A 22669-nucleotide genomic window follows, 5' to 3' on the forward strand; every position below is an offset into this window, starting at 1 on the left:
CTTTGAGCATAGTGCCAGCATCTAAGTGAACTGCTTTGTTTGCCTCGATGTCAGCTTCTTTGTTATTGTTTCTTAAAACATGAAAATAATTCAGATTTAGGGACTTGTCATGATTTTGATCCTTGTAATTATCCTTGCTAGTTTCAGATCTGCTAGGTTGGATTTGTTCACCACTGCATTTATGATAACTTGGGAGTCTCCAAAGACATTTTCCTCCTCAAGTCCCAGCTCTTTGAGGATTTTTTTACCTTGGAAGAGGGTCATCGCCTCAGCTTCTATGCTTGAGGAATGGCCTAAGCCCCAAGCAAATCTGTGTGAAGAAGAACCATCTGAATTAATGATAAGCCCTCCCACGCCAGCAATTCTTGGATTCCCTTTTGCTGGCCCATCAAAGAAGAGAGAAGGAAGTGGTTGATTGGACAGCCAGTACTGAAAGTCTTCTTCGTTTTTCTTGATTTTCCATTCTTTGAGGGATGGAGGGGAGCTGCTCGATTTTTGAAATTTGAAATTGAGAACAGATCCCAAATCTCTGTCCTGCTGACTTAGATTTAAATCATCTCCTTTGTCTTCCAGCCACTCGACTAGCTGACTTTTCACTGAGTTGGCAACTATTCTGTAGTCCTGTTCCTTGCTCCAGAATATCCTTTTGTTTCTTTCCAACCAGACTTGCCAACTGATAAACTTAGGCAGAGCACTCCACGTTGATCTGATTGTTATATTTTTTGGAAGTGGACCTGGATATCTGATCATCCAGCCTGCGAACAGTTCCGAAATTGAGGTGGGGAAGTGAACTTGTATTTACAGGACACTAGAAGCTCTTGCCAAATAGAGACTGTGAACTTGCACTCGATCATAAGATGAAAGGCGATTTCTGAGTTTTCTTTGCACAGCATGTAGCGAGAGGGCCCATAGATGCCCCTTTTCTGGAGCTTGTCTTCTGTGAGAATTTTTTGATGGCAGAGAAGCCAACAGAAGTGGTCTATTTTTTGGATTGAAGGGATTTTCCATATGCCAACCCAGGGGGCAGGATTAGGGGGCACATGGGGACGCTCAAGACTCTTAGCGTATCCCTGAGCTACCATGTAGCCTGCCCGAGTTGAGCCCCAACCTCTCACGTCCTGCCTGCGCGCATGAGTGGGAGCCAGCCCGTGTAAATTCGTGTAGAGCATAGCCAGCTCTGAGTGCAGTGCGGGAGGAACAGGGAGCTGCTTCCAACCCGCCCAGGCATCCTCCTTCCAAGTCGATATGTCCCACAGAGTATTGATGTTCACCTCAAACGTCCAGCGCTTCAACTCTGCCATGCCTCTCAGCTCAGCCAACGGAGGTCTACCCAGGATACTATCATTCCACAAATGAATTCGTTTACCATTCCCTGGGATCCAGAAAGCATAATTGCTTATCAGCGAGCCGATTCTGTTGATGAACATACTGAGAGGAGTTCTGAGTTGATTTTTGGGTTGTTCCAAGCATCTGAGTCTAGTTCCTCTGAAGTATTTCCTCCACAATGCAACCTGTACCCAACCTGGATTAGGCACTATGATTTTCCAAATCAATTTGGCTCCCATGGCTAGATTTTGAACTCTGAGATCTTTGAAGTTCAATCCTCCCTCGTAAATTGGCTTGGTGACTATTTCCCAGTTGACTAGGGAAATTCTCTTCTCGTTTTGTTTGCCTCCTTTCCAAAAGAACTGTCTGATTAGATTCTCCATGTTTTTTATGATTCCAACAGGTGCCAGAAAGACTGAGAATTTGAATAACAGAAGACTGCTGAGCACTGCCTTAATGAGCACTGATTTTCCGGCAATATTGAGCCAAGAAGATCCCCAGGCTTGCATTTTGGTTTTGAATTTGTCTAGCCGCGGGTACCAGTCTTTGCTCAAGGCCCTCCTATGGAAAATTGGCAGCCCAATATATTGCATTTGTCCTTGTTTAATATGTTGCCTGAAACCTTACTGTAGACGTCCAAAATTTCTTTGAATTTAATAGCTGAGTGAAGAGAAGCAGCCCCCAGCAGTAATGTATCATCCGCAAAAAGGGCATGGTTGATCTTTTTTACCCCTCTTGCAATGCACAGGCCCGCGATTTCATGATCTTGTTGCTTTTTATCTAGGTAGAAGCTGAGGATAGAGGCCTGAAGGACGAATAGGAGGGGTGAAAGGGGACACCCCTACCTCAGCCCTCTTGAGGCTTTGAAGAAATCAGCCGCCCTACCATTCACCAGTGGAGCAATCCAAGGTTCTGAAATACATGCTCTAATCCACTGGATGAAATTTTGACCGAACCCCAGTTTGTGTAACACATCAAACAAAAACTTATGTCTAACACGATCAAATGCATTTGCTAACTCTAATTTAATAGCCATACCTTTTTCTTTTCAATGAAGGCTGGAGTGGATCGCCTCTTGAACCAGAACGAAATTATCAACTAGATGTTTACCCTAAATAAATCCACCTTAGTTATCTAGGATGATTTTGGGGAGAATTCTTTTCAACCTGTTTGCTATCACTTTGGTTATAACTTTGTACCCAATATTGCATAAAGAAATTGGGCGAAATCTGCTGAAAGAATTTGCTCCTTTCTCTTTGGGAATGAGGGCGAGGAAGGTTGAATTTGTGCAGCCTCCAATCTTTTGGTAGTCTTGGGGTTTCTGAATCATTTTGAGGAACTCCTTCTCGACGATCTGCCAACAGGTTTGGAGAAATCTAGGCGTGAAACCATCTGGTCCTGGAGCTTTGTCGGGATCCATGGCGAAAAGGTCCTCCTTGACTTCCTTGTGCGTGATTTTGCTTTCAAGTGCCTGGTTCATCTTGGAGGTGATAAGGCTAGGGACAGCGTCCAACGGGCTTTCGTTATGATCAACTAATATATCCTCCCTGTACAGCTTCCCAAAGTGTTCTGAGGCTTCCTTTTTTATGCATGTAAAATCCTTCAAGAAGTTGTTTTCTTCTTTTATTTCCATGATGGAATTACGCCCTTTCCTGGCTTGGGCTTGTTTATGAAAAAAGGAGGAGTTTCTATCTCCATATTTAAGCCAAAGACTTCTGGACTTGAGCCTCCAATATTCCTCTTCTGCCAGGCAGGCCTTATGGAAACTTTGTTGGAGCCTGGCCTCCTTTTCCAACTCTTCTTTGGTAATTTCGGCTGCTTCAAGATAAAGTTGTTGACTTTCTAGCTTGGTTTGGGTTTTTTTCCTTTGCACAGTAGGGTTGGGCAGGGTCTTAGCCCAATTTTTTAACATGGCTTTAATTCTTCTGAGTTTTTCCTCCCAAACAAAGAAGGTGGATCCCTTGACAGGGTCCTTCCAGCAGTCTCTGACCTTTTCCATGAAGTTTGCCTCTTTGATCCAGAGAGAGCTGAATCTGAAAGGGATAGGCCCCAGGTCCTTGGGGGTTAGTAACTCTAGGCTAATGGGCTTATGATCTGATACACTGCTATGGAGAATGTGCGTTCTAGATTCTAGTCCAAGAAGCAGGAAGGAGCTTTGCACCAAAAATCTGTCAAGTCTTGCCGCTATGTGACCCGGGCCAACTCTCTTGTTTGACCACGTGAACTTGCCAGTAGTCGGTTTAATGTCAATCAGATCCCAGTCTTGCATGATATCTTCCACTAATTCTCTTGCCAGATCCCTGACTATACTCCCTCCTCTTTTTTCTGATGAGAGGAGGGTGAGGTTGAGATCTCCGGCTATGATTATATTCTCTAAATTTTCTAGATCTACCAGGTCTTTGATGGTGTCCCAGCATGATTTTTTCTCCCCTGCATTGTTAGGAGCATATACATTGACCAAGCAAATAATTTCCTTAGATTCTAAATGCTGCAATTTTAACAAAATCCAATGCGTGTTTAGGGACTCAGAGATTAAAGAGAACTTATTGGGATTCCAGAGCGACCCAAGTCCTCCCGATGCTCCACGGGCAGAGGTTGCTTGCGCTCCGTCTTTTTGCCAAAAAAATTTGCTTACCTGGAGGAAGGTTGAATCCTCCAATTTAGTCTCCTGGATGAGAAGAATATTCGGGGCTTCCAGTCTTATTAAGCTCTTCATAGCTTCTTCCTTGGCTTTGGTGCCCATTCCCCTACAATTCCAGGAGACTATCTTCATCATTTACTTTTGTTGTGATGAGCTCCTTTAGAGCTCTGGGTTTGGATCCTCTTCATCTTCGGGGTTTTTGCTAGAAGTTTCTCTAGAGTTGGTTGGCTTCCCTGAAGCTTGTCTTTGTATGTTTCTTGATCTCTTTTTTCCTTTGATGACATTCGCCCTCTTATGGATCTTCTGGGGGTAGACTGTGATTCCCCTATTTCCCTTTCTTCCTCCGACTCCTCAGACTCTTGGGTTTCCTCTTCTTCTTCTGACATCTTCCCTTTGGATCTCTCTGATACACTTGTGGATTTAGGAGGAGAGGTCTCCTTCTGAATTTCTGGCTCCAGCGTATTCATTATTTCAGATCCCAAGATCTCAAATTTGTTCCCTTGGCTTTCCTTGGCTGGATTCTAAGCAGGTCCCGCTTGTGAAGCTCTAGCATTTGAATTTGCGTTTTTCTGGAGTGAATTTTTGGGTCGCTTTGCCTGATTCCAACCTTTTTCCTTCCCTTTTTCTTCTACCCCTTTGGACGGGAAGTCTCTGGCGAAATGTTTGTATACTTGGCACTTCCGGCATTTGAATGGCAGCTGTTCATAATCCACTTTCTGCACATGCGTCCATGGACCTACCCTTATTTTCATGGCTTCTGGTAATCTGACCTCTAGATCTACCTCCACACAAATTCTGGTGCAGTCGTACTAATCTTTGATGTTGGCCTTGTCTATGAATTTCCCAAGAGTGTTTCCTATATGTTTCAAAGAGTCCCAATTCCAGCAGTGAATAGGGAGATTGGGGAGCCTTACCCACACTGGGACAACTGAAGGCACATCCACCGCCAGATCGAAGTCTGGCATCCATTTATTTAGATACAGCCCTTGAGGGCCCATGAAGTAGGGGCCATTCCTGAAAATGAGATCCTTGTCCTCTTTTCCTGAAAATTCGAATAAGAAGTATCCTCTTCCGAGGAAGTAAGAGGTTACCTTGTTCTTTATCAATGGAGCCCAGTTCTTAGCAACCCAATTCTCTATTGATTTCGGAGAAGACCAGAGACCTGTAAACTGATAGACGAAAGCATGATCTGCCAGAGATAATGCTACCTGAATCGGACCTTCAGGGGGAAGGGCATCTCGAGGATATCATCTAGCTTTTTCACGAACTTGGCAGCTTCCACAAATTTCTTCTTGGGTAGAGAGGCCAACAAGGATCTGAAGGCCTCAGCTCCGGAAGGTGGAGGGGGGGAGGAAGACCCCTGGGGGGGAGTCAGCTCCTCCATGGAGGGCCAGCAGATCAAACCCTGGTCGACCATAGCTAGAAGCAAAGGCCCTCGACGGACCGGCCCGCAGGGATCGGTATTCGCAGGAAGCAGGCGCGCGCACAGTCTGCATATCCCGTAGAGTGCGGATCTCGCAGGAAGCCGAGCTGACTCGCAGGATGCAGAGCCAATGATTGAGGTTCAAGACTCCTTAAAGTGTTATTATTATTATTATTATGATAATATATGAAAATTAAATTAAAATATATATATATATATATATATATATATATATATATAATGAAATATAGTTTTTAAAAAATAATTTGCAAATTTCAAAATCTTAAAATTATTTAATAATAAAATATCGACACAAATTTCCAAAAAAACAATTTTTTTAATGCAGAGAGTATCACTCCAAAATCACATATAAATTCATTTATTTTGTAAAGTTGTTCATCATCACAAGTGAAGTGTTTCCTATCGACGGACTTTAATACATATATAAAAAAGACATTATATTTAATAAATTGTTATTAATATGATAAGATAAAATAAAAATAAATTAATATAAATTAAATGTTATAATTTATTAAAATAATATTAACACTATGGCTGAAAATCACTGGAATTTTTAAGGATTTTCATAGAGGTGATATTTTATCTTTAATGTCATCCTTGGAATTTTAAGGCTTTTCAGAGACATGATATTTTATCTTTAATACCATGCCTAAAATCGTTGGAATTTTAAGACTTTTGATATTTTATCTTTAATGTCATATCTATCATTTTAATTTTAAGATTTTTCAGAGTCATGATATTTTATCTTTAACGTCATTAGTAAAAGATGTTGACAGTTTACCCCCAAAAACAAAAACTAAAACTAAAAACAAAAACAAAAAAACAAAAACAAAAACAAAAACAAAAAAACAAAAAAAAACAAAAAAACACAAAACACAAAACAAAACAAAACAAAAACAAAAACAAAAAAGCAAAACAACAAAAACAAAAAACAAAAACAAACAAACAAAACAAAACATTACTCTAGCGTCAACACTTTTCGTTTTCATAGTGTTTTTTGCACACACAAAAATTGGCTTTTACTTCCATTTTTAAAAAAATGTTGAAATTTTACCCAAAAAACAAAAAGGTTATTCCAGCATCAACACTTTTCGTTTTCAAGCTGTTTTTTCATGTTTTTTTTGGGTTTTGGGCTTGAATACCCGTTTTGAGATAATAGTTCTCGTTTGATCGATAACTTTATTTAGATAGACTCTCAACTCAAATTAACTAAGCCAACAAAGTCAAATTAACTTAGTTAACTATTACAGGTTTCTATGAGAATTGGAATTACAATTTAATTCCTAATTTAATTCAAGGACAAAATTAAATTAGGATTTTCTTGTTGCATTTTCAGCATTTATTAGGAAGACAAGAGGATGATTGTCATATCTTGTGGCCTAATGTGATTAATGTGTAGGAACAGAGTGCATTTACGATGCAGAGATACGTTGGAGGAAGCTAGAGAATATGTAGGACACTTGTCTGGGCCTACATTTACTCACCTACAACTCAGCTTTCTCCCTAAAATCACTCACCCATAGTTCGAAGATCTGCTAGCAGCTCATGCACTCAAGTGTTGTGAGGATCTCAAGGAGCTAGATCCACCCTTTCATGGATTTTGGAGGGGAGCATCCCTCTTTCCAAGGAGGTTTCCCCTCAGTCATTTCTATATAAATAAGCAAGCCTAAGGGCTTAATAGGATTTTATTTTTTTTGCATGAGAATAGAGACTATTAGGAATCAAGAACTTATTATTTCCATTTCCATTTCTGATGTACTTGAGCACTATTTTCATTAATGAAAAGCTCGTTGTTGATATACAGATGATTTTGTTTCAAAGGGTTGAGTACCCTTGGGTTAGGGCCCAACCCAGAGGCTCTAGTCTCTCTTACTTGTATATTTCTTCCATGCATTTCTTTTCCTAGCAATATTTTCCTTCTTTGTGTAGCAGACTCATTTATGAAAATTTCTTGTGCATGTCTTCCAATCACTTCTCTTGTGGGATGCATGGTTGGGGATATAGTATTGGCAAGCCAAAAATATATATAGTAGCTTTCTTTTGCAATATTTAATCATTTGATTTGCCTCCTTTTTCAGACTTTGTTCTTTGCACATTTAGTGATTGATCTAACAGTCTTCTATAATCCTTGGAAGCACAATCTCTTATGGATGTAGTTATTGTGCATATTACAAGTTATATTTCTTTTTGATGTAGTATATATATTTAAAGTAAAATTCAACTCATTCTTTCTTGGTTATTTTCATTTTCTGCAAATTGGTTATTAGTTTAGCACAATTTTCAAGTTGCAAAAGAATAATTTGTCTAGTGTGCAAGTACTATTGTTGCTTTTCAGGGTTAGCATTATCATTTGCACTCCACTCCCTACTATACCTTTATTTTTACTTTACAACTCTCCAATATATTTTTCAATGAGAGCACATTTATGGGTTAGTGCAGGCCACTGTGTGCATAGATTCTTGTGCAAGGTGGGCCCCTGAGGGGACTAGGCTTGGCAAAGGTATCATACAACCTTTATTTACCCTCCATTACCCTTCCCTACCTTCAAAAAAGAACAAATTATTTCATGCCTCGTAGGATTAGGGATAATCAAGGGAAATTCCTACCAAAAACCCCCACCCCTTCTACCAATCAACCATCACTCTTATTTGGTGACTTTGAACCTCCTGCTCTGACCATAGAAGAATTAGAAAACCCTATAGGTGAGAAGCTAGAAATATTTGAAGAACCCACAGGGGAGGAAGAACCTATATCACCTCCCTAAAACATGGTTGATGAAAGGAAGACAGAGCTCTTTCCTATTCGGGAAACCAATGGGGAAGCCAGAATGAAAAACATAAGCCCCAATGCTCTCCCACACTTCCATGGCCTAGCCTCTAAGACCCTGATACATTCATGTTCAAGTTTGTTGTAGTTTGTATAACATATTACTATACTTTTGATGAACATGAGTTGAATTTGTTTCCTTCCACCCTCAAGGATGCAGCCTTGTGTTGGTTCATGAGCTTTCCTAGACGCAACATCACTACCTAGGCACAAATGCAACAAGCCTTTAATTAGAAATAGATGGATTATTGCAGGTCTAAGGAGACAAAAGAGGAGATATTTAGGATGACCCTAGGGCTAGATGAGTCCTTAGAATATTATGAGTAAAGGTTCCAACTCAATTGTAGAAGGGATAATTGAACCCTTGACCCTGAGTCACTAAAGCTTGTACTCCTTTAAGGGATTAGGGAGGATGTAATGGAGACCCTTAATATGTTGTCTGCTGGAAATATTTACCAGCTAACTTATGAAGACATTAAGACAGTATTCAAGAATCATCTTAGGGTTGCAAGGAAGAGAGGAAGGCCTAATCAAGGCCTGGTCAACTTTTCTTCATCCATCTCAACCATCAAGCATGAGATAGGGAGTATGCTAGAATACTTTAAGAGTGAGATGTTGCACACTTTTTCCTTAAAAATGGATACTATGCAGATTAAAAGGAAGCAAGAGGAGGTAGAAAGGGTACCTATCTTATGTCCTAGATGCACTAAGAGGCACCTCAGAAATGAGTGTCCATTGAATGCCATAGAGGTTTGCTCTGTTTGTGAGGAGAACCATGCAACATGCATATGTCCCTCTATTTCAGGCCTAAAGGTTGTATATCAAGGGGAAGAGTGTGGATTGGAGCAGCTTTGCTTCATCAACTAAAGGAGTTCATAAGGCCCTCAACCATACTAGCAAGGCATGCAAGGTGCACATTATCCTTCTTTCAATCCAAACCAGAATGCACCCTTTCAGCCTTGGTATCCTCTAGCTTACTCATATTCATCTATTCCCTCTCCTTGGTCCTATAATCCTCAATATCCTCCTCAGCCTACCAATCCACCCTTTCATTCATACCAACCTCAACCTCCTCATTAGGGAAAACCTTCACAAGGATGGAGGCCTCAGGTAGCCCAACCTCCTTCCTTGTTGCCTCCTCCTCCACCTCAACCACAATTACCCCATAGTAACCCACCTAAGCAACCTCACATGCCTACCCAACCCAATCTGAACCCAAAAAACAAGAAGGCGTAACAAGTCTATAGTGGGGAAACATTTAATCATGTTTAAGCTTGGAAATCTAGGAGATCAACCTTCGATTTGGGACGGGACTTCTAGACGCTCACCCACCTTCTCCACCTAAATATCTTGAATAAGAGAAGATATTTTCCCTCAAACCATTATGCCTCCCTATCCTAAAAGGTTGGTCCAACCTAAATAGCACATCCCAAAAGAAGTCGAACTTCTGGGAGAATTGAAGAGTTTGTGTATTAAGATAACCCTTCTGTAGGCCATCAAAGATGTTCCCCTTTAGTACAATCTCATCGAGGAAGAGTGTTTCAAGAGGCCTGGAAGAAGAAAAAAAGATGACCCCATTATTAATGTTGTTGGGTAGCTATCTAATCTAATGGTTGGGAGGGTTATCTCCCCAAAGTACTTGGATCCTGGCAGCCCAGAGAGGAAGTGAACATTAAAGTATTATAGTCCCCAACACATTAATCAACTGTGGGGTTGCAATCAATGTCATGACCAAGGAAACTATGTTAAATCACAACCTCTAAGGAGCCTTGAGAAAGACCACTACAGTTTTGCAACTTGCAGATAGATACACAACAACATTTGAGGGAGTTATTGAGGATGTGATGGTTTCCATTGACTCCTAGGAGTATCCCATAGACTTCCTTGTGCTCCAACCCAAAACCAAGTCAATGGGTACCCTCTCATTTTAGGGAGACCTTGGTTAGCCACTGTTGATGCTTACATTAGTTGTAGGGATGGAAACATGACTATTAAGAATATGAATCTCACAAAGTAGATTGTATTAATCTCCTTGATCAACCCTCTATTGAGCATGACTTACCTTTGTGGGTAGAGGAATATGAGGAGGAAGATTTTTATCAGTCATCCCTCTGCTCAATTTGTACATTAGACATTGATGTAGGAAGTAGGTAGCTAGATGAGGATGACCTTGTTGATCACTTCTTGCATAATCAACCTTCTGCTGCCATGCCAATTGATGAGCTAGTGGAATAATCCTTAGGGAAACTTGAGAAAAATCCATGGGTTGAATTGTTTACTACCAATTCTGATCTAGAGCGTGCTAAGGTTGTGGAAATTAGTCCATCCAAAACTCTAAAAAGAAACTCTTCCTTCTAAGCATAGCAAGAAGAGCACTATGCATTGTGTTGAGACAACATTTTTATGCTTTTTCCTGGGACTATAAGGAAATGAAAGGGGTGAATCCCTCATTTTATACCCATAATATTTAAATAAGGATGGATGTAAACCTATGCACCAACACCAGAGGAGAGTGAACCTTGCCCTTAACGATATTGTGAAAGAAGAATTGCAAAAACTACTAGATTCATGATTCATTTACCCCATTTCATATAGTGATTAGGTGTCCCCTCTTGTCATAGTACCCAAGAAGAATGGGAAGTGGAGGATCTGTGTTGAATATAGAGAACTCAATAAGGCCACAAAGAAATACCATATTTCTTTTCCTTGCATCGATCAGGTTTTGGATGGCCTTGCAGGGTAGAAATTATTTTCATTCCTAGATGGATTTAGTGGATCATAATCAGATCCAGATCAACTCTGAGGATCAAGACAAGGCCACCTTTACATGCCCATGGAGGACCTTTGCCTACAAGGTCCTTCCATTTGATTTGTGCAATGCTCGTGCTACCTTCCAGAGGGTAGTTTTGAGTATTTTTGCTCATCTTGTTCATGACAAAGTTGAAATCTACATGGATGACTTCACACCTTATGGAAATGATTTCTAGGAAGTTATTTCTAATTTGTGTAAAGTATTAAACAAATGCATTGAAATGAATCTCCCACTAAGAAACAAAAAGTGTGATTTTTTTATGAATGCAGGGATTGTCCTAGGTCACTTCTTTTCTAAGGAAGGGATCCAAATTGACCCTAACAAGATTTCCATTATCAAAAGGGGCATTGTCCCTCAGAATCAAAGAAATGTTAGAATTTTCCTTGGAATAGTTGGATATTATAGGATATTCATTAAGGATTTTAGTAGGTTGGATTCACCTCTATTTGGATACTATTGGCCTACTCTACTCCAAGATGTTAGAAGATGCATTGCTAGATGTGATGAGTGTCAAAGGATGGGCAAGCCTACACCCAAGGATGAAATTACCCTACAACCTCAAGTGACCCTTGAACCATTTGAGAAATGGTGCATGGATTTCATTGGGCCAATTGATCCCCCATCCGAACAAAAGAGATACATCATTGTGTCCATTGACTACTTGACAAAGTGGGCTAAAGTAAAAGTGGTAAAGGTAGAAACCGAGTAGAAGGTGGAAAAAATTCTAAAGGAAAATATTTTTTATAAGTTTGGATTCCCAAGGGAGATTATCATTGATCAAGGAGCCTAGTTTACTTCAAATTTGATTGAGGGCATCATGGAGCAGCATCACATAAAACATAGAAAATCCATTGCCTATCATCGTCGAGAAAATGTGCAGGTGGAGGTCACAAACAAAGCTTTGGAGAACATCTTAACTAAATTTGTCAGCAACAGCAAAAAGGATTGGGAAGCCCAACTTGTAGAGGCCACTTGGGCCTATAATACCGCTTGGAAAACCACCACTAGATTCACCCCCTTTGAGATGGTTTATGGAGAGAAGGATTTGTTTTCCATTGAATTTGAGTACAACACCTTAAGAATGGAAGATTACATGCTCTCATGCACACTAAGGTGGTCCAACTGCAGAGGAATATTTGGCATGATAAAAATATCAGGGAAAGTACCTTCCAAGAAGGTGATTGGCCCCTTCTATATGATTCTAGATTCAAGGATTTCAAAGGAAAATTGATGAAATGATGTTTGGTTCCTTATCTGATAGAAAAGTGTCATGAGAATGGATTTGTCCAAATAATAAAAATTGATGAAGAAGGAATTCCATTGTTAGTTAATGGTTTTGATTAAAGTTGTACAAGAGGTATTTGTTAAAGGAGGAGTTTACCAGCTCAATAAGCAAGGAGTTGAATGTTGTTAGTTAATGGTTTTGATTAAAGTTGTACAAGAGGTATTTGTTAAAGGAGGAGTTTACCAGCTCAATAAGCAAGGAGTTGAATGTAATTTGGGGTCTCACAACTCTTAGTTCATCCAGACTCTGATAAACATGAGGAGAAGAAAAAAACAAAAACAAAAAAAAGAGAGAAAAAAAAGGAAGAAAAATAAAAGAGTCTAGATGAAAACCTCCATGAGGAACCTGAGGCTAACTCTAGGGATGAAAACCTTTTTGAGGTAGTTCAAGAGTCGAAAAATAATAAATGAAAATCTCCCTAGGTGAAACCTCCTTTAAGGCACCTGTGGCAGTCTTGTAGGGTCAAAACCTCTTTTAAAGTAGCCTGCAGGTATCAATAATAAATAAATAAATGAAAAATAAAGAAAAATAAAAAAGGACAAAGAATAAAGGTAAATCAAGGGAACCCTTACATCAGTATTGCTAACATATTTTGGCAAGGTTCCATCCATGAGCAAAGAAGGACAATATTGAAAGTAAGCTACCTCCACACTCCACTTTTTCACCCACGAAATTGGCTATCTCCATGTCCTTCATCATTTTATCAACCTCCCAAAGTTCCTCCATCAACAAGCAACCTATCTCACTCAATTATGCCTCAGTCCTGAAGTGCTACAGGATTGTCTTGAAATGTTATAGGATTATCTAGATTTTCTACAGGATTGTGATCAACCTAGGAAAAGGATTCATATATTATGTTTTCCATGGGGGAGTGAAAGGATAATTCCACCACACCACCATCACCCATCCTCCACACCATTTAGCCACTTCTCCACCCAAATATCCATCTATGTCCATTAAAAACCCCATTTTTACCCCTTCTTTCATTATTTTCACCACAGCCAAGGTTTTTGATCCTTGTCCATGAGCTTCACATGAATTCTCAAAGTTTTTGGATGCATTATATGAAGGTTATTGTGATCATGTAGGGGTATATGTGATTGTATAGGAAGAAATCCAATTCTATAGCAATTTGCACAAACCTTACAAGACCACAGTTGAAAGCACTTGGAAGCACCAAAACAAAGAATCGACCATAATGAAGCTTTGAGGAATCATCTCCTCAACCTTGAGCAGCCATAAAAAATTTCCAAAGTTTCTAAAGGGTCATTGTTCATATCCAACATATGCAACTTGATCCACCATCAGTAGAACATGTAGTGAAAGGCCTCACTTATTCAAGCACATATTTAAAAAACAATATACCAAAAAAAAAAAAAACAAATTAGAGCCAAAGCATGGAACAACGGGAATGGGAAATGTCACCTCAAACAGTGAGCAGATCAACCACCATTTTAGAAGAAACATGCAAAGGTCAAAGCAGTTAGAGACCATCATGTAGGCATAAGTATGAACCTCCTCACCTCTTCCTTTAAGAGCGTGATAGTTCGAAAATGTTTAAAATGTATGAGGATTGGGGTTTTTGTAGGTTGAAGTTGGATAGTAGTCTTGACCACCCTCGAATAGTTAAGTGAAGTAAAGTAACTCTCTCATGCAATATGGGGAAAATAAAAAAAGGGAAGGGTGATAATTTCGAATAGTGGGCCAATGAGTCTTTGAGAAGTTACGAATTTCATAGGTGGGGGCTACCTCATACAACCTGTTGAGCCCACCACCAAACCACAAAAGGAATAAAGGACGAGCATGAACTTAATTTGTACCAAGAGTTTATTCCAAAAAATGGTAAGATAGGTCCACTGCATCATCAAGATTCAAGCTAGCTACCACCAGGGGTCCCCTAGGCTACTACCGAGGTGCTATAGGGTCAAATAGTAGATGTTACAAGATTGCACACAACAGTTATAGGATTGTAACCAGTTGTTATAGGATTTACCCTAAGGGTGAAAAGGGCTCGATTTGGTGCGAATTTTCCTCCAAAACCCCAAAGGCCATGAAGGAGTCTACAAGGGAGGGGTAAGTAGTGAATTTCCCTCACTTTATTGTTAGGATATTCCGACACATAGGAAAAGTTAAGTACAACTTGGTCTAGTATAGAGTTAGGTATAGAGTTAGGTAAAGTGTGTTTCTTTAGCTTGTACATTTTGTAACTTACAATCTGACGGTCACGATATGTAGTGATCCGACGGTTCATTCTCTCCTCGGTATTACCGACACTTGATCCGTGGCTTAACACCCGATTGGTCCATGATTTCTATTTAAAGCGCATGGAGGGTCATTTGTAGGGTAATTCGTCTATGAGAGAAGCATATGTAAATTTTCATTCTTTTATTAATAAATTACCTGAAGTGGCCGCGTTGGCTCAGGCCGTGGACTGTTTCCCTCTTTGAGGGTTTTAACCACGTCAAAATACTGATGTATTGATCTGTGATCTGTTTGTGAGCGGTGTCCTTTGGTATTTTGTCTGAGGAACTTACCCTGTAAATTCCTACATGGTATCAGAGCTATTTGAGGGCCGCGTCCGTTGGTGATCCAAATCTGAAGCCGGTAGAACTGCACCCGACTGTCGTTTCCTAGATCTACTATTTCTGACTGCTTTCAGGCCGAGAGGACTACTCTGTTGTGTTTGGAGCATCTGTTCCAGTGAGGAACCCCTTTCGTTTCACGCGAAAAGGTTTCTGGTAGCCCTAGCTGCGTCATTTTTAAGATCTGGAGGTATACCGTGTTATTTGCAGTTTATAGTTATTTTCTCTCTGTTTATTTCGGTTTCGGTTTATTTAGCCTTTTTTTATTACTGGATCTATACCTTTCATTTCTGCGTATGCTCTTTGCCCTGCGACTCTGTGCGATCTGGGCAAATCAGAAACAGAAAGGAAGGATTTTTCTCATGCGTGTGCTCTTTTCCGCTGCGCCTTAGTGTGATCTCAGAAAATCAGAAACATTGAGGAAAATATTTAGTTTCCGACTAAAGCCAACTTTGAGCCGCAAGGTTCATTTTTGAAAATATTTAGCTTTTTCGGCTAAAGCTAACTTCGAGCCACAAGGTTCGTTTTTTTTGTATGTTCGTGTTGGGTTTTGTGTTTTTGTTTTGTAGGGAAAAAGAGCCTTCTCAAAGCAAGCACGCAACCCAAAGCATCAACTTCTCTCTCTCTCTCTCTCTCTCTCTCTCTCTCTCTCTCTCTCTCTCTCTCTCTCTCTCTCTTTTTGTATAGCTCACTTGGTGCAAAGCTAATTTATGAGAGTAGAGGTCTTGGGTTCAAGTCTCCATAACTTCTTCATCCGGAAGCCGTGTTCAGAACCGTTTTTTTTTAAACGGCCTAATTTTTCGAGATCTTTCCATTGGTGCACTTAGTTTCAGAATCTATAGCTTCAGTTTATGTTAAAAATGGAAAGTCCATGCCAAGTCATTCTTGATAGCACTAACTACTTCCAATGGTGGTCCTATATTGTGTATTTACTTAGAAGTAAAGGTCTTTACAGAATAGCCACAGGCCAAGAGACCAAACCAAAAGATGAAGATAAGGCAGCTAAATGGGAAAATAGGCAAGACCAAGCACGTGGGTTGATAGGGATGTCTATTTCTCCAGATCTTAGATTCCATATTGCAGAACTTGATACTCCTGATGAAGCACTACAACAAATTACTAAAGTCTTTGGAATTAAAAATGAACTTAAAGCCCATCAACTTGAAAATGAATTGCTTACATTGGACCCCAATAATTTTTCTTGCATTGAAGATTTTTTGTCCAAGTTCTCTTGGAAGGTGTTAAGGTTAAGAAAGAAGATAGTAGCCTTATCTACTCCATTCTTACTAAGTTGGGACCAGCCTATTCTGTGTTTGTTTCCACCTTCCATTCTACAAGAGAAGCCTTCATTTCTCAAGGACAAACCTACAAGTCCCCCTCCTTTGATTCCTTTTGTGATTCTTTAATAAGAGAACAAGAAAAACTCTTACACCTTGGTCTTCTTCATCTTGGAAACTCTTCTAAGAAAGCATTAGCCACCCAGCAGCAACCAAATCCAAAGAATCCTAAGAATTTGTATCCTAAAAAGAATGTTCCTAAACCAAACAAGGGTCCTAAGCAATTTCAGCCTCAAAATGAAAAATCATTTCAACAAAATGATAAGACAAATAAAAACAAAGGGAAGAAGACTGATAGACATTGCAACTTTTTTAATCGAGATGACCACTTAGAATCCAAATGCTTTAAGAAGATGGAAGCCTTGGAAGCAACAATGAAGAAGCATAACATCCATTTGGAGCAATCTTCAACTTCAACTTCATCTTCAGGAATGGCACTTTCTGCATGTGGTTGTCAAGCATCTCGGTCTGGCTATGCACTAAATGTATCTTCTTTTTCTCATTCTCATGAGTGGCTCATTGATTCTGGAGCTTCTTATCACATGGCCAAAAACAAAGCCATGTTTTCTTCTTTAAATGATTGTAACACCAAAAATATATATGTTGGTGATGATAGATCTCTTAGTGTTGTAGGGACTGGAACTGTTCATCTAGACAATGGTCAGTTTAATGATGTATTATGTGTTCCAACCTTATCCTGCAACCTTCTATCTGTATATCAGATAACCCATTCAGGTGAAGGTAAAATCGTTGAATTTTCACCTCATGATGTTGTAATTAAGGACCTAAGAGATCCTAGACAGATTTTAGCTACTGGCATTGCTGATGATTCTACAAGGTTGTATAAGTTTCACAACTTTGGGTCATCAAATCTTCCCTCAGTATTTGTTGCTCATAATGATGAAGTGAGCAAACTTTGGCATGAGCGATTTGGTCACTTAAACTATCGCTCTCTTCAGAATCTATGTAAAGAAAATATGGTGACAAGTCTTCCAATGGTATCTTGCATAGATGGTGTTTGTTCTGGATGTGTACTCGAAAAACATCATCGGGACAGTTTTGAAAAACGTGCCTCTTGGCACGCCTCAGCCCCTTTACAGCTCGTGCATAGTGATTTATGTGGTCCACTTCCATTTGCTTCATTCTCTGGCTACAAGTATTTCTTAACTTTCATTGATGATTTCTCCAGACGCACTTGGGTATACTTCTTAAAACTCAAGAGTGAAGTATTTAACATGTTCTTGGCCTTTAAGGCCTTTGTTGAAAAACAATCTGGACATCAAATTCTTAAGCTAAGATCTGATAATGGCGGAGAATATGTTAAAAACACATTCATCAACTTTTGCACTGAGAATGGAATTCAAATGCAACATACTGTTCCATATACTCCACAACAAAATGGTGTAGCTGAAAGGAAGAATCGCACCTTAAAGGAAATGGCTAATTGTATGCTTCAATCTAAAGGACTTAGTCTTAATTATTGGGCAGAAGCAATTAACTGTGCAAATTACATAATAAATCGCACTCCTACTAAGGTTTTAAAGAATATCACTCCAGAAGAAGCATGGAGCTCAATCAAACCAGATGTAAGTCACTTTCGTGTTTTTGGAAGTGAAGCATGGGCCCATATTCCAGATGAGAAACATAAAGCTTTAGAACCAAAGAGTGAAAAATGTATTTTTGTTGGATATTCTGAAGATGTCAAAGGATATAGACTTATTCCACTTAAGTCCAAAAATGCTATCATTAGAAGAGATGTAAAGTTTGATGAAAATATATCGGCCTGCGAGCCTAGTTCGGTGGATGTGCCACCTCTCCCTATCTCTTCTACTTTTGAAAATATTTCTTCTTCAGATGATGAAAGCGAGGATGAAAATCCTCCCCCACCTTCTCAGGATCCTCCTTCAGCTCCTCAGCTTCCGAAATGGTTTCGTGCTACTCGGGATGCAGCAGGTGATCTTGCCAGTGATCCTACAGATCAGCGACGTACACGTTCTCAGTTTGAGAGAGCCTCTTCTTTACTGGCTCAAGCTTCAGTGAATTATGATCCTGACACCTTTGCAGAAGCTTCAGACCATACAGATTGGGAAGCATCTATGAATGAAGAATATCATTCATTATTGGCAAATGATAAATGGGATCTTGTTCCTCTACCAAAGGGACGAAAACTTGTTAGATGCAAATGGGTTTACAGAACCAAGTATGGACCAGATGGGAAAGTTGATAAACATAAAGCACGTCTTGTTGCTAAGGGTTTTTCACAAGTTGAAGGCATTGACTACACTGAAACCTTCTCCCCTGTTGCCAAAATGAACTCTATCCGCCTTGTTCTTTCCCTTGCTGCCTCTTTCAAATGGGAAGTCCATCAGATGGATGTTAAATCAGCCTTCTTGCATGGGGACTTGCATGAAGAAATCTATATGGAACAACTTATTGGCTTTATACAAACAGACTCTGGCCTTGTATGTTGGCTTAAGGAATCCCTTTATGGTCTCAAGCAAGCTCCTCGAGCTTGGTATGCCAAAATGGATAACTTTCTTTTAGAATCTGGCTTCTCTAGGTGTCATTCTGACAATACTGTCTACACCAAGAAAGTGGGCAAGTCTCTTATCATTCTTGTTCTTTATGTTGATGATCTTATCCTGACTGGTAGTGATCCCAACCTTATAAACCATGTGAAGTCTAGCCTTAAAAGGAAGTTTGAAATGACAGACTTAGGACACTTGCATTATTTTCTCGGTCTTCAAGTCTTGCAATCCAAGGAAGGTATTTCCCTTTCTCAGTCCAAGTATGCCTATGATATTCTACACCACTTTCACATGGAAGACTGTAAGCCAGCCCCTTCTCCCTTTCAGTCTGGAGTCAAACTTTCAGTCACTTGTACTTCTCCTGAAGTTGATGCTACCTTATACCGTCAACTTGTAGGAAAACTTTTGTATCTAACCCATACTCGTCCTGACCTTTCCTTTGTTGTTGGCCTTGTTGCTCGGTTTATGCAAAACCCCCGTGAAAGTCATTGGAAAGTAGCTAAAAGAATACTTCGTTATGTTCGAGGTACAGTTCAGTTTGGGATTCATTACAGTGTCGAAGCATCTCCTCTATTGGTTGGTTTCACTGATTCCAAATGGGCTGGTGACCCTGATGATCGGAAGTCTACTGCAGGTTATGTGTTCACTCTTGGTTCAGGAACTATTACATGGGCTTGCAAGAAACAAGGTGCCATTTCTCTTTCTTCAGCAGAAGCAGAATATCGTGGTGTCGTAGAAGCTAGTAAGGAAGCCTTGTGGCTTCGTCAGATCCTGTCAGAGTTTGGCTTTCAGCAGCAGCATCCGGCTACACTTTGGTGTGATAATCAAAGTGCCATTCAGCTATGCAAAGATCCAGTCCAACATCAGCGCAGCAAACACATTGAATTGCACATGCACTTCATCAGAAAGCTCATTCATGACCATGTTCTTGAAGTGCAATGTTGTTCAACAGATGATCAAGTTGCAAACATCTTTACAAAGGCTCTCACAGAGGCGAAGTTCACTAAACTTCGATTTATGGTTGGAGTTCAGGAAGTTGTCACTAAGGGGGGATAGGCTCTAGTGCCTCCTTCCTTCTCCTATTGTGTCATATTTGTAAATCCTTCAATCATATCCCAAGTTGTTCTTAAGGGGGGATGTTAGGATATTCTGACACATAGGAAATAGTTAAGTACAACTTGGTTTAGTATAGAGTTAGGTATAGAGTTAGGTAAAGTGTGTTTCTTTACCTTGTACATTTTGTAACTTACAATCCGACGATCACGATATGTAGTGATCCCACGGTTCATTCTCTCCTCGGTATTACCGACACTTAATTCGTGGCTTAACACCCGATTGGTCCATGATTTCTATTTAAAGCGCATGGAGGGTCATTTGTAGGGTAATCCGTATATGAGAGAAGCATATGTAAATTTTCATTCTTTTATTAATAAATTGCCTGAAGTGGTCGTGTTGGCTCAGGCCGTGGACTGTTTCCCTCTTTGAGGGTTTTAACCACGTCAAAATACCGGTGTATTGATCTGTGATCTGTTTGTGAGCGGTGTCCTTTGGTGTTCTGTCTGAGGAACTTACCCTGCAAATTCCTACATTTATATGCAAGGAAATTGGAAAACATGGTTAATTTCTCCATCCTTTAGCAAACCCTTGAAAATTGAGATCTTTCAAACCCCATTTTTTTTTATGTGTGGAAAACATAATAGCAAAATAATGAATTTTTTTTTAGTGTGGCAAATTGATTTTCATACATCTAGTCAGAAGAAGAACACCATTCCTCTCATCTTTATTTTGAAACCTTAGGCTACCTAGAAATTGATAATTGACAGAAAATCCTTTGAAAGAAACTTGGAGAAACGACATTAGAGAACATGGGAGGAGGCGTCAATAGAAGGGAACCCACAGACTAAAAAATAATCCACAAACATCCTCCTATCAGAGACATCTTCACAAATCACTAATGGATGGGGTTCTTTGAGAGAATTAAAGGATATGATGATGAAATAACCCATGAATTTTCCATGGCCCTTAAATCTTAGGCGGGGAGATAGTGCCACCACCATTGTAAAAGGGCTTTTCATCCATTTCAATGTATAAATAATTAGTGGGGTGAACACATTGGCTTTAAGAGTTAGGTGGGGTAAGGAGGATAGGACAGAAGCCATCACAGCTAAAAATAATTTCTTCCTCCTATTGTGACCATCAATGTTATAGACATTTTTGTGCCTTGCAGCTTGGAGCATGAAATTTCCATAATCTAAGGGATCCAAAGTCCCTAAACATGTTGTTCCTACCCCTAGAGGAACAAGGCAAACCAACCATAGCAATTCACAGATGTTCTCCACCTGAAACCACTCAAAAACAAGTCAATTCAGGGTCATGTCAACTGCTCCACTGAGCATCTGCGCTGAATGTCAACTGCTTCACTGTCTACCTGCGTTGAATGTCAAGTCCAACAAAGGCTACCTGCGCTGAGTGAGTTTGGACAAGTGGCAGGCTCATTCCTCAATGTGTCAATGCCCAGGATGCTTCCAAAATGACACTTGCCTCAGGGAATTTGACTGGTGATGAGTAAGAGGTTCCAAATCTCCAAGTGGAAGCAAGAACCTCCAAGTGGACTCAAGAACTGAGAGAGAAAGAGGACACTAGTCAGATCTCAAGCTGACTCATCCTCTCTCCAAAATGACTATATATAGATCTCTCCTCCATGAGATCTAGGGGGGCTGGAACTTTGTTATTGCAAAGAATTGTTGTTGGTTTGAAACTGGAAACATTGGGTGCTTAATGCTTTGAAGGGAGCTGAAGAAGGAATTCCATTCTGCTGGGAAGGAGATGCTGGATTGGAGCCCTTTGGGTTGTATCTCTTCCTGAACCCTGTTATCAATCAATAAAGCTATCTTGGTTCTTTCCTATATGCTGGTGTATTTTGTATGATTGCATTAGTGTATTTGATTTACTTCTAATCCTGAATCATTTATGAATATGAATATTTGCCTTTGTGTTGTGTTCTTCTCTTGTCGCAAGTAGTTGTTCTCTTGTCACAGGTAGTTGTTCTCTTGTGATCTCGTGGAAATCAAGTAGTTGTTCTCTTGAGCAAGCGAGGAGGCAAGTAGCTGTGAACACCCAAAGAGAAGAGGATCTAGATCGAGGTACAAATGGAAGACAATGGTAAGTCTATCGATCTCCCCTCTTTCACATTTCATAAAGGAAGAAACCATAATAGCTGTATCTGTTTGTTGCTAAGGCACTGTCACAGCTTAGGTGGATAGGATCGTCCTGCATAGGCATTTTTCCCCACAACAAATTGGCGACTCCACTGGGGACAATTTGTTTATTCATTTCATTTGTGTTTCTGTCATTTGTTTACTTCATAGACTTGACAGCAACTATCGAACTGCATCTTTCCCAGATGCAAAGTAGAAAGTTGCTGCTTTGATCCAGTTGCTGGACTTGTCTATGATCTAAACAATAGATCCAAAAATGATTTGATGATCCTTTGTGATAGTCTTTAGTACCTTCTCAAAGCATCCCTCTGTTTATACCTTGCTTGTGTTTCTGATTTGGCCTGAAACAGTTGATTTTTGAGCATTTTATGACCCAGAACCCAGGGGAAACGAAAGTTTCTCCTTCAGCGCAGGCACTGTGAAGGCAGTCTACATTTCAACGCAGGTCCCGTGAAGGCTACCTGCACTGAATGTCAACTCCACAGTGTTGAACTTGCGCTGAACCAGTTTAGCCTTGTGCAGCTGGGGTTCTCTGTTGTCTGTTGCCCTGTTTTGATCTCTGTTTTTTGCAGCCTTTAACCAGCATAGGTACCAGTTAGATAAATTCTTTTCTTTGCTTAGATTCCGCCTCCTTTTGTACAAAAAGATTGTGAATGTTTTTATGTGTTTG

This window comes from Pinus tabuliformis, chromosome Q (assembly GCF_031772625.1).
Source record: "Pinus tabuliformis cultivar Carrire ecotype Pingquan chromosome Q, CPIR1, whole genome shotgun sequence".
NCBI lineage: Eukaryota > Viridiplantae > Streptophyta > Pinopsida > Pinales > Pinaceae > Pinus > Pinus tabuliformis.